The 13,794-nt window shown below is 34.9% G+C and overlaps 1 long non-coding RNA gene across 1 annotated transcript; it reads right to left on the bottom strand.

The window, feature by feature from the left end:
- Window positions 1-2,660: 2,660 nt before the first annotated feature.
- On the bottom strand, window positions 2,661-12,333 carry LOC144241760 (uncharacterized). Its single transcript, XR_013338185.1, has 3 exons — window positions 12,172-12,333; window positions 3,931-4,038; window positions 2,661-2,858 (listed from the first exon to the last, which is right to left on the bottom strand). It is a non-coding gene; the product is annotated as an uncharacterized LOC144241760 (long non-coding RNA).
- Window positions 12,334-13,794: the final 1,461 nt, after the last annotated feature.

Raw genomic sequence — 13,794 nt, 5'->3', positions numbered from 1 at the left:
CTCTGCTTTTAGAGACAGAGAGAGAGAGAGAGGGTAAGGAAGTAAGGAATGAGAAAGAGGGAGTGAGGAAGAAAGGAACAAATTGTGTAATTTTTCAGATTTATCATTTTATCAACACTAAATATAAATTACCCAGAAAATGAAAAGTTTTTTTCACTATTTAACACAGAAGACACCTATTCTGTAGCTATTTTATGACACATGAGAACAGTCAGCAAGCCCTTGAGCAGGCTCTTTGTCAACACCAATTCCCTTGTACCACCTAGAGATTATTTTCAGACAAAAGCTAAATAATTTCATTATCTCTAGGTATAAAAATTACTACATGTATGACATGAAAATAAATGTTCTTCTCCAGTTCACTAATTCTACAATAAAAACCCTGTGATTCTATTAGCAAAATATTCCCAAGCTGGTGGATAGAAGTCTTGGGGAATAGTACAGATGCTTGCTTATCAAATTAATTGTGCTTAGAAATTAAGAAGCTGTTGAAGCTCAGTGAGTATTTAACATGCATAACTACTTCAGTAGAAAGGGAAGGGCAGTCTCTAGACTCTTACAAGAATAGTTTGAGTTTGAGAAAACCTTTTGTTAAAAAGTAAAAGAAGTAAAATTTTCCTCCATGTAGTATAATATGACTTTTATAAAATAACTTTGCAGCATTTTGAAATTGTAGAATTTGTAACACAAATAACTAATTCGTTTCTTATAATTCAAAGTTTTATCCTTTGAAATTTTCATAGCAGACCTTATCATTGGTAGTTACCAGCAGTAAAATATATTGCTCTACCCTTTTTTCTTCAACAAAATATAGTATCATAAAAAATGGAAAGAAGAAAAACAGAGTTAAAATAATTGAATTATGGTAAGATTTTTTATTTAGCATGTTGTCTAAAATGCCCCACTTATTAAAAAGTGATTTCCAATTATTTATTGAACTTTTTTTAGTCCAAGGTTGTACGGAGACATAACCGAAAGAGGGAAAAGCATAGACTAGAAACAAAATAATCAATGTTCAAGTAAGAACCATACATGAAGGACTCATTTATTTATCCCTTTATTCATCAAATATTTATTAAGATCTTTTTCCATTGAAGGCACTGTGCTTGATGTCTCTGGCACCTGACAATCCCAGTCTCCTTGTGAGATGGCCATATGTAATGGGAAGTGCATTGGCTTTATTATCTGTAAACCAGGGATTAAATCTCTCTTCTACCCTTTATTATCTATGTAGTGATACATAAATTGCTTAATCATTGCTGATACTGGTTTTTATCTGCATTTTGCTGATAGCAAATCCATCATGAATTCATGAGAATTAATTGAGATATTATTCATAAAATACCTAGCAGAGCAGCTGATCCAGAATTCAGCAGTTCTTAGACTCTGCTTTGAATCAGAAAAAAATTAAGGATATTTACATGCCTAAAATTCCTTTCATTTCATTTTTCCTCTACCAGATGAGTTTAAATGATCAAAGAGTAAACTCTGTACATGGATATAAATTTTTGAGGAAATATGAAAATTTTGGCATGCCAATTAATCAAATAAGGCTGAAGACATGTGTGAATCTATATCATAAAAGTATTCTATGTAACTGTGTGTGCTGAGATAATTTAGAAATCTCAAAGTTTTTTATTATTCAAGGATAAATAAAATGACATTTATTGTATTTAAAATTCTGTATTATTAAATATACCTCATGTTTAAAGAGCTTAAATACATAGCAGTGCCTGGGTGGCTTAGTCGGTTGAGCATCAGACTTTGGCTCAGGTCATGATCTCATGGTTTATGGGTTCGAGCCCCATGTCAGGCTCTGTGCTGACAGTCAGCTCAGAGCCTGGGGCCTGCTTGGGATTCTGTGTCTCCCTCTCTCTCTGACCCTCCCCTGCTCACTCTGTCTCTATCTCTCAGAAATAAATACAACATTAAAAAAAATTAAAAATAATAATAAAAAAAGAAAAGGCTTTAAAGCATATATTCAAATTTAAAGACAGTTAAGTGAAGAAATAACTAGAACTCACAACCCGTTTGGAGATAACATGATTAGTATTTTAAAAGCTTCATCTGTGCCACTTACATGTCCTTCGTCAATCATAATAGCCTCATTCACCTCAGGAAGCAAATATCATTTTAATTTTTGTGCTAATCAGCCGTTTAAAATTCATTATGGTTCTTGGGGCCCCTGGATGGCTCAGTCGGTTAAGGGTCTGACTTCAGCTCAGGTCATGATCTCACAATTTGTAGGTTCAAACCCCATGTCGGGCTCTGTGCTGACAGCTAGCTCAGAGCCTGGAGCCTGTTTCAGATTCTGTATCTCCCTCTCTCTCTGACCCTCCCCTGCTCATGCTGTATCTCTCTCTCAGAAATAAATAAAACATTAAAAAAAAATTCTTTATGGTTCTTGTCACATATATACGTGATTCTAAAGAATATATAATTAGTATTTCCTATTTGAAAAATTTCAAATGATAGAATTATACTATGCATGGTTCTGTGATATATTGCTACAAACATGACATTTGGCGAATTGGTTACCCCTGTTTATAGTTATAGTAAATTTATTTTCACTGCTGAATAATACTGTATCAATATAATACAATTGTTGAAATATTCTACATTTGACCAACATTTAAAATATTAACATTTATTTTCTTTTGCAAACATTGCTGCCTTATAGTTTATCTTCTTTCACTCTTGTGCAAGATTTTCCCTAGTATGTATACCAAGAAGCAGAACTATAACTGTTCAACTTTACTATACACGGACAAATTCTCTTCCAATGTGTTTGCGACAATATTGACTTCACGAGCAGTGAATGAATATTCTCATTGCTCCATATTCTTGCCAACACTGTGCTGTAAAACGAGGAGTTATTGAGATATCAGTGCACTTCTGGGTTTGCTAATGAGTCTGTACATCTTTTCATGTATTCAAAGGTCATTCATGTACCTCTTCTATAAAATGTGTTTTTGTGATTTTTGTTCAACTTTAATTGGATGTTTCCTTTTTTTTTTTTCTTATTGATTGATTGGTAGGGTAATAATCCTTTGTTGGCCATGTATGCTACCGAGAATTTTCTCAATTCTTACCTTCTATTTTTTGGTCTTTACATAGTCTTTTGATGATAAGAAGTTGTTCATTTTAATCTAATAATATATTTTATCAGTCTTTTGTTTTATTGATATGCATTTTCTAGTTTTTGTTTCTGCCCTGCGGTCATAAGTGTCCTATAATAATTATAAGTGTTTCCATTCCTATTTAAATCTATCTGGAATTGATTCTTTGAATGATGTAGAAAGCTAACTTGACATTCCCTCACCCCTCAATGGATAAACAATGGTCTAAAACCATTTGTTTTCACTGATCTACGTTAACAACTATGAAATTAAATTTTCATATATAGATAGAATCATTTATGGATTTTCTATTCTCTTACATGTGTCTAGAGTTCTATCCTTGAGCCAATATCATACTATTAAAATACTCACAGCTTCATAGTAATTCTTGTTATACAAAAAAAATTCAGGGCTATTTTTGATCCTTTACTCCAAATATTTTTTGTAGTTTTATGGTTTTATTAACACAAATACAATGTGTACATAAGCTGTGTCTATTCATTTTCTGCCCTGAACAGCCTGGCATTGGGATTGACTAGGCAGCTGGACTGCTCTTTCCACAGTGGCTTTGCAGTTCTTGGAGGAAACATTGTAAGCATTCCCTGTACTGTAAGATTTGTTGCACATCAGTAACACTTCAGGCTCATTGATATGGACTAAGACCCTCCAGAAACCACTGGGCAGTATTTGCTTTGTTTTCTTATTGCTCCTGTAACTGATGTTGAGCATCAAGATCTAGCCTTTGAATCTTCTGCACACTCTATTGTCAGTGCCTCTGGGTTTCCACCAATTGCACTTAATTTTGACATACCAGTGTGACTGTTGCCAGATGAACTTCTTGGTCCTCTTGGGCTTCATCAGAGGTCTGAGGGTGGCCATGATACTCAGTAAGAAATGGCTGCCACCTATGCAGTCAGCACTGAGGAAGAGAAAGAGAGCCCATTACTCCAAATTATTTTTAAAACTAGTTTTAATGTTTTACACAGATTCTATGAAGTTTTTGTTTTTTGTTTTTTTACCTTTTGACTCCCTTCACACATTTCCACCATGTAGGAATATTGATTAGAACTAGTCTAGTGAAAAATGGCATTTTTATTACAGTGAATCATCTTAACTAGAGACATGGATATCTCTTCATATTTGAATCTATAACATCTTCAAATAAATGTTATAATTTTTTCATAAAAACATTACACTACTTTTTTTAATCCTAGACATCATATTTTTTCTTCCTTGTGTAGTAAGTGGTTTATTTTAAATTATATTTTATAATCAACCATTCCTTTTATTTTGTATACTGGTTTGATATACATTATCCTTCTGAAATATACTTATTAACTCTAATATTTTATCTGTGGATTCATTGGTGACTTTTGATAGCAATCATATCTGCAATATTGATAGTTTTCTTTTTCTTTTTTTTAAATTTTCATTTTAGACAAAGAGATAACAAGCAGTGAAGAGGGGCAAAGTGAGTGAGAGAGAGAGAGAGAGAGAGAATCTTAAGCAGGCTCCATGTTCTGCACAGTGCCCCATGTGGGGCTTGATCCCACAACCCCAAGATCATGACCTGAGCAAAATCAAGAGTTGAATGCTCAACTGACAGAGCCAGCCAGGCGCCCCTAACATTTCATCTTTAAATGTAATATGTGCTCTACATATTTTTGTAGGTTCCAATCATCCAGCTTAAGGAAGTCCCAGTCTTTTTTTGATCTCTTTATTTGTTTTTAAGTCTTGAATGGATTTTTTTAAGACTAGTTCTTACAAATGGTCAAAGTCAATGGCTTACATGATATGGCTCTCTGTTATCTCTGTCTCATTTACTACCTCCAGCCATAGGAAATCCTCTTTACTCCTGCAACACTCCAAACATGATTCTACTTCAGTATTTTAGTTTTGGTGAGTTCTCTACCCTTTTCCCAAGATATCTGCATGAATTACACCTTCTTACTTCACTCTTTGAGTTTTTACTAGAAAGTCCCTTTCTCAGTAATGCATTCTCAAGATACCTTACCTAAAATTGCAATTCTCACCCTTACTTTGACACTTACTGTATTCCTTTCTCATTTTTTAATTAAAATGTATTGGTAGTTTGTTATATGCATAGTTTTTTTATTAATATCTTATTAAGGAAAATTTTCCCTTGAATATGCATCTCTGTTTTCACAAGTAAATCAACTGAGACATTACTTTGAAGCAAATTGACTTGATTCTGTCTCCTTTTTTAAGTGTTTATTATTATCCTAGGCGAGCTGAGTATTCTTTGTAAAAAGGAAAAAAAGTCAAGAAGCTTTCAGTAGTATCGAAATACCCGGTATTATTTATCTGTAAAACTGCAAGAATTTCTTCCGATTATGTCTTCTCCTACTGGGCACAAAGAATGAATCATGTTTGTTTGTTTTTGACACTCCATCTATGAGATAATGAGTCTCTCAATTACAGGAGAATACAGTTCCTTTTCTAGTTATGATATATAGAGTAACTACAAGTTATAACATGAATTAGATAGATCAGAACCATGTCTCTATGACTACTGGCATTCTTGAACAAAGAGATAAAATAACAAGCAGATTACTGAATGTTATGGTCTCAGTGCATTTTTTTTTCTTTTGAGTATCTTATAGGTGATAAGAGTTGTCTTTTATTTATAATGGATAAAAGCCATTAAATTTCCATTTATTTGTGGGGTAGTTGCATTGTGATAGACAAAAGCAAACATAGTGGTTTTGTGTGGCCTTAGGCTTTTTGGTGGTTTTACTATGGGAGTAAGGATAGTAAGGAGAAAGTGGCAGACTATGGTCAATACTGCATATTGGTATATGAACTCTTCCAACCTACTCCATTTGGGAGGCTGGAAAACTAAAGAATTCTCAACATGGCCAGGGCTAGAGTGAGGCAAGTGAGGTGCCCAGTCCCCCAAAATTAAGGATGAATTCACTCTAAGGCTTGTGAGAATACAGGATTGGCACCTGTGAATGAATGCCTCCTTGAATGTTGTGCCCTGGATGTCTCTTTTGCCCCACCCTACTAACAATCCTGGCTTCTCGGACTGTTTCACAGGTGACCTAGGTTCTTCTAAGCCAATGCACCCTTGTGAGATTTGGAAGCAAGAAGTGATGCAGAGTCCCCCTCCCAGGGCATTCTTCTATGTACTGGTAAGCAAGGATAAGTTTGAATTTTCTTAGGTTTATCATATGTTTCAATAAGTATTCCTCACATTTGCAGGCATGTAGAGGGAGAATTCAGGGAATCCATAGAGCATCCACTTTCTTGGCATGAACTTAGCTGCAATAATGTTCTTCTGAAGACAGTAGTTGGGGTGATGTCTTACATATTCCATATCTAGTGCTGAGATGGTAGTGTTTTAGAGTGGAGAGTTTGGTGGCAACATCTTGATCTACAGACCTCAGCAAAGCTGGATTGATTATGGATCTAGGAACTAGAGCAGTGGCTCCCTGACTTTTAGGCTTCCTGGTTAGACAGGCAGAAGCTCCCTTTGTGGCTATTGTGATGGTCTTCTAGTAGTAATCCTAGATGTCTGGCCTACAGCTGGTCCTCTAGCCCTTCCCACAATTGTTTTAGTACATCATTTACTTTCTGCTTATATGCTACCTGAAGCAGATCCTTGATTGATACAAATTGGGAATAACTGTTTCATTCTTTTGAGGAAAAGAAAGATTGAAATGAGTTTTCTAGTGTATCAGCAGAATTGACTGCAAACAAATGTTTACTCAGGGAATATTTATGTGTTTATATATTTATTTGTAATCATTCACTATATTAAACATATGTATACTAGTTTAAATTGTTAAGAATTCACTTTGAATCCTGCAGAAAAATCAATCAATAATTCTGTGTCAGTTATATAAGTAGAACTCTGCTCTAGAGTGTAAGATGAGATGACAAAAATGACAAAACCTCTTCCCTAAAGAATCTGAGATTGTTGTCATTTTAAAGAAAATAAATCTGGGACACCTGAGTGGCTCAGTTGGTTAAGTGGCTGACTCTTGGCTTTGGCTCAGGTCATGATCTCACAGTTAATGAGTTTGAGCTCTGCTTTGGGCTCCCCACTAATAGTTTGGGATTCTCTTTCCCTTTCTCTCTGCACCTCCCTGCTCTTGCTCTCTGTCCCTCCCAAATTAAATAAATGCATTTTTAAAAAATAAAAAAAAAATAAGGAAAATAAATAACTTAAAATGACAGAAGATTGCCTTCCAAAAAGTATCTATAAGGTCTAATATATCATGAGTCAGAATATTCATATGCTAAGTTATATAACTGAATATGTTAATTATTAAAAAAAAGAGTTTTATCAATTGTAAGTGTAAGGAATTGGTCTTCAAGAGTACAAGGCCAAGAGTACATCTCATTGAAACACTGGCTAGAATAGAGGGGCCTCAATAAGGGACCTTGTAGTACTTCTAGTTTCTATTCCATTGGCAAGACCGTTCTCACTATCACACAGTCATGTCAAATTATTTTAGCCTGATACTGTTACACTTCTAGTTCTTCCAATGACTTTCATTCTATTCTCATGCTCAGCAAGTGAGATTCTAATTATATTTTGGATGAAATGGACTGATAATGTTCACCTATTACCTGTTTTGTTGTAGTATACTTCTTATAATAAACTTTAATATTTTTTTCTTCTTGCTCCATTCATCACTCTTGAACTCACTTTATAGGGATCTGTTGCTACAAAATATACCACTTCAAGATTGCTTTATAAGATCAAGTTTTGAGACTGTAAACACTGATGGTTACTACCCGGATAATGGAAAATTTACCAATGCCAGCCTGTGAAACCTCTTCTCAGATAATGAATTCACTTTTCCACAGGAAACAGAAGCAAACCATACATTGTGTAAGACCACAAGTAGGATAAAAGGTTTGCTTGTTTTTCTTTCTTACAATGCCTTTCACTTTTCTAAGAGCATAGGAGAATCACTCCTAGAGGTCCTATTCTACTTATTTGCCCATTTCATCTGAACTTCTGGAGTTTTAAAGTTATGTCAAGAATCTTTTTCTTGTACAAGTGTACTGAAGTCTAATCTAATTAACCATACTATTTCAAGGTAGGATATTCATGCTGTATTATAGATAGATGAAAATGATTGCAAATATTTGCTATAGGGTTCATTATTTTATATAAAAGCCCCCCAAATGCTTCCTGATGGTAGATGTAACATTAAATCATGAATACTTTTATTAATACATTTCATTAAGTCATGATTCACATAAACTTAAAACACATTGCATATTTCTTTTTAAGCACACAGGGCTTTCTGAATAGTAAATGGTTTGTAAGTGCTTCTTGATAATGGTGAAACAAAGTTATTCTAACAAGAATAATATATGAATTGTACCTCCTCATAATTTTCTTCTGTACCTGAATTAGAGGAAAATGAATATTTTCAACACTTAATCTTTTTAGCTCTTTAAAAAATTATTAGAATAATTTTGATTCAATTTTAAACCAAGAGCAGGGGTTTATGACAGGCTTTGAAGGCAAACACTTTTCCAGCCTTTTAAAACATACCTAATCCTAGAACCTTTATAAGAACAATATAATCCCATTTAAAATTTCTGATCCAATAATAACATCTCATAAGTTATGCTATAGTGATTACATTTAAAAAGTGTTTTTGCATCCTTTATCTATTTGACTTTAGTTTATAAGCAAACTTGTTGGGCAGACTGGACACTATTATTCATTTTTCCTCTCATGCAGTTAAGCAAGTGAAGTTCAGGGGATATACGGGATTTATTAGTTTCACCCGGTTATTTAGTAATAGTTCCAAATCTGAATTGAGGGCTTATTTTTTCTTAAATCAACTTTATTGAGGTATAATTTGTAAAAAATACAATTCATACATTTGAAGTGTACAATTTGATGATTTTTGAAAATTTTTATACCTCCATGAAACTCCCCCCACAAATCAAGATATGCAGCTTTTACATCAGTTTGATAAGTTTCTTTGTGCCCCTTTGCACATACACACCCCCTCCCGCATCACAAGCAGACATGGCCCTAGGCAATCCCTGATGTGTTTTCTGTCCCTAGAGATCAGTCTTGCCTTGTCTAAAATTACATATAAATGAAATTTTTCAGTATTTACATTTGCATGCCTAGCTTATTTTGCTAAACATGTATTTGAGATTCACTGATGTTGCTGTGTTTATCATTATGAACTGAAATCTTTGAATACTAGGTGATTTCCAAGGAATAGTCTTGTCATGCTTCTTTCCCTTTATTCTAGCTCTAAATAGTTTAAGGTTTTCATTCAAAAACTAAGACAGGACTTTCAAAATTGTCTCTTAATGAATATCCTCCTTTTGAGTCTCAACCATTCCAACCATACTGTTTAGAAGCACTTTTTCAAAATATAATTTTGTCAGCCCCTTGCCTACCACCACATGACCCACCTTAGTAGTTATCAAGGTGTGACGGTAGAATCTAAAGGGGTGGTAAGAGCAAGTGGACCCGGTTCTGCTTCTGTACTCACCTCGCTACCTTCAGCCAGAATAAACCTGTGTTTTATCTGTTGTGTATATTAGATTTTCATGTAAACTTTTAATTTCAGAAGGAAAAGTTACTTGCTTAAAACTTTGAAAATAGCTAATCTACTGCCCACCTCTGCCCAATCAACCTGTGTCTCATCTTGAATCCCGCTCTGCAATCATCTTTCTCTCATTCACAGATGTAAGCTATGCTCTGACCACACACTGTGCCCTTAGCTCATCAGGCTCTTTCACTCTTGAGCCATTGTTCCAGATGCTCCATTGCCAGGAGTCATTTTCTACTCTCAATCTCTACCCATGTAGCAAATACCTACTCATCATAAAGACTATTTTTTTAAATGTTTTATTTATTTCTAGGAGAGAGAGAGAGAGAGAGACAGTGCGAACAGGGGAGGGCCAGAGAGAGAGGGAGTCACAGACTGAAACAGGCTCCAGGCTCTGAGCTGGCAGTCAGCACAGCGCCCGACGCGGGGCTCGAACCCACGAACCGCGAGATCATGACCTAAGCGAAAGTCGGACGCCTAACCGACTAAGCCACCCAGGCGCCCCTCATCATAAAGACTTTAAGCTCTAGGTATACCTTATTTATGAAGCTCCCTTGACTCCATCTCCTAAAATATAACCTAATTGTGACCCGAGTTTCCTAAAATGTCACTGACACACTGTGCTAGGAAAATAATTTTGTCTGCACATGCCCATTTCTAGTAATTATTTCTTACCCATTTATATGATTGCCTTGGAAGTAGCCATTCCACACAACACTGACATGAGCCAATGGTCACAGTTTGTTGATATGCAGTGATTTATGACCAGAGGCTCTCACCCTCTTGCTGCCACGTGGACACAATTCATTTGTTCAAGATGGGTACATGATCCAGAATGGGCCACTCGTAGTTTGTAGCTTCCATTTNAAAAAAAAAAAAAAAAAAAAACACACCTCTCCCAAAATATATAAATACTGAACTGCATTTACTTGTTTTTTTCAAATCTGCAACATCTTGGACTGCTGTCTTGTTCTTTATATGTCTAACACCCAGTCCAAAATCCTGTTATAAAATATATGTTCAATAAATTTTTAAGAAGTGAATGAACAAAACATGGGTGAACAAATATGCCTGTGGAATATAATACTCAAGATGAATTTATACAAGCTAACTTAAAATTAATTAAAAATTTAAAATAGCCACACATAAAATATATAGAAAAACTGTTGCAGTTAATCATAAGTAATATTACAAAATAAAGGCACAAACAAGTGGATAAAAAAAGGTTAAATTATAGAACAAGTTTCAAAATTTCATAATTTCAAACTGTCATAAGGGTTTGACACTTTTAAATCTTGTAGAGGCATCTTTCATAATTAAACAGTACATGTATTTTCAGATATGGACAATTGCAAATAGTCATCTCATGGAAGCCCTAAGAGAGTAAATAAAAATTGTGGAAGTAAACATATTCATGGCTGGGAAGAAAGTGGAAAAGCCATACCATTGGCCTTTGCTTTTAAACATAAGTGAGGTGTACATGCTAATTCCTTTCTGGATAGTATATAACAGAACCCTGGTTAAGGTGCCATAGCATCTTCAGAAGGAAACAGTAAAGGGGAAGTTAAAATATCATTTGAGGTGTAGATTTTTTCATGTCATTAACGCATCCATGTAAATAGTAATATGAGAATGTATTCTTTTTGTTTTACCACACAGCCTTAGTGACTGCATAAACAGGACCAACCAAGCTCTGAAAATCAAAACAACAAAGACCCTGTCCCTTGAATACATAACAATTCCACAGGGGACATGAACAGAGAAATAAATTATAATACAATGTAGTAAAATGCTGTAAAAACATATGAATAAAGTGCAGCAGACATAATCTTAAAATTCACCAAAGAAAATTCTCAAAGAGCTTAGTAAAGATATCAAAGGTACCCATTCTGAAAGACTTAGCCATTGTTTATTTCTCTTCAGCTAATTGTAAGAAGTTTTATTGGCTCTATCTTCCTACCAATATTTCTTTGAGTAAGATATCTACTGCAGAATTTTGGAAAGAAAGGGCAATTTGCTAAATAAAATAGAATCAGTGGGAGCATTATTCAGTTCCTATCATTTATTGCCACAATATATATTTATATTATATATTATTGTGTTTGATCATCTACAAGGTGCTTATTCTCATGAGCTGGAAAAACTAAGGATAATTGGGGCTCCTGGGTGTCTCAGTTGTCTAAGCATCCAACTCTTGATTTTGGCCCAGATCATGATCTCATGGCAGGAGATTGAGCCCTCTGCATTCACAGCACAGAGCCTGCTTAAGATTCTCTCTCTCCCTTGCTCCATGCCCCTCCCCCACTCATTTTTTTTCTCTCTTAAACAAATAAACAAACTTAAAAATAACTAAGAATAATTAATTATTTCTTCATATATGAGGCATACTAATAATTTTGTATAGGTAGGATTGACCCTACAGAAGAGGGGAATAGGCAGCTATTTATATGATTTGAGGAATATAGGGTCTTACTTAAAAATATTACCTTCTTTCTGAGCTGCCTTTGCATGAAGTTCTTACGATGCAAGCCATGTTTTTTGATTAAGGCATTTTCTTTAGAAGTCATTCTTACTATAGACATTCTGGAAAAGGAGGGCTCATTGACATGTAAGCAATGGCTAAGGTGCTAATATGTCAGTGAATGCCCTGTCTTATGAAGGAATAAGACATCAAATTGTTGACTTTTGCTGAAAAAGAGGGACAAAAAGAGTCTTGAGTATGAGAAACTTGTAAAGGCAGATCCAGAAACAAACAAACAAGCAAACAAACAAGCAAATGAATGAAGTACCTCAGTTGGTAGAAACAAGGAAACCAAGCTCGGAAGTAGAGACAAGCACAGACTATTCAAATGAAAAAGAATAAATTTTATTTGCTTCACAGTTTTTGTTATGTCCATTGCCCTTATAACCAATGTGATTTATATATATATTTGTGTTTGTGTGTGTGTGTGTGTGTGTGTGTGTGTGTATGCCTGCAGGCGTGCATTGCTTGCTTTGTGTAAACCTGTACATCTATTTGCGGGATTGCTATTGAATACCTTCAAGTGACAGGCAGTAATATAGGACCTGGAGATAAGATGGTGACTAAGGATGGCCTAGGTCTCTGCGTCTTAAAGAGCTAACAATCTGTTTGAAGACACAAATTTAGTGAAATGCCTTCTATAGTAAGACATATACTGGGACTGTGCGGTTATTGAGGAGAACTTAAGCCTGATGTGAAGGTTAAGGGTGGCTTTCAAAATACATTATTTTTAAGCTGAGATCTAGAGTATACTCAAGAATAAACTGGGTCGGTCCAGTCAAGGTAGGAAGGGAGAAGGCAGAATGAATAATATGTATAAGTAACCAGCAAGAGGAAGGAGAATATGAAATTCAGGGATCTAGGAGGCATTTATGTGGCTAAAATTCAGGGTATGAAAAGAGAATGTTAAAAGATGAAGTTGCAGTATTTTAGGATTTTGTTGGAACAACATGCAGAAACATATTGTCCTTAGCTTAAATAAGTAAAGGAAGGATATATTATATACCTAATGTGATATCTCATGAACCAGAGATCAAGGATCTCCTTAGCTTAAAGAAAGGAGGGAGTTCAGAACTTAAATTATATTAGAATTCCTCTTTATGATTTGTCTTTGCTCTTCTCTGTGTCGGCTTCATTCTCCAGGCTCACTGCTGACACTTTCTCTACTTGGTGGGATATCATTTTGTCTTTCTTTGCTTCACATCATGGACACTTAAGTTGCTTGCTCAGTCCCGTCATTATACTGAAATAACTTCTTACACAGTTGACATGGTAGGCCCCAGTATTCATTTTTGTATCTAATTGATTGTTGCAGAGATAGGCAGTTGACCCAAGATAAGATAGTAAGAATATTTTCCCTGGCTAGTCTCTTGAATGGAGATAATTTAAGCTTGATTGATATAGGGCTAGTAAGCATATCACCATGAGGACTACAGAAGGAGCTCTTTCAGGATGAGATGGGGGTAAGCAAACAGCTATGTAAATATCTTCTACAATATAGTAAACACTATTGAGGAATTTGGACTATAGTACATAAAAATATGGATTTATCAAACTGTCAAAAACCTTCATTTGATTAAAGCAAAAT

This window comes from Crocuta crocuta, unplaced genomic scaffold (genome assembly GCF_008692635.1).
Source record: "Crocuta crocuta isolate KB4526 unplaced genomic scaffold, BGI_CrCroc_1.0 scaffold17, whole genome shotgun sequence".
Lineage (NCBI taxonomy): Eukaryota > Metazoa > Chordata > Mammalia > Carnivora > Hyaenidae > Crocuta > Crocuta crocuta.
The sequence above is the reverse complement of the archived record's forward strand: the minus strand, read 5'-3'. Positions and strand labels throughout refer to the sequence as shown.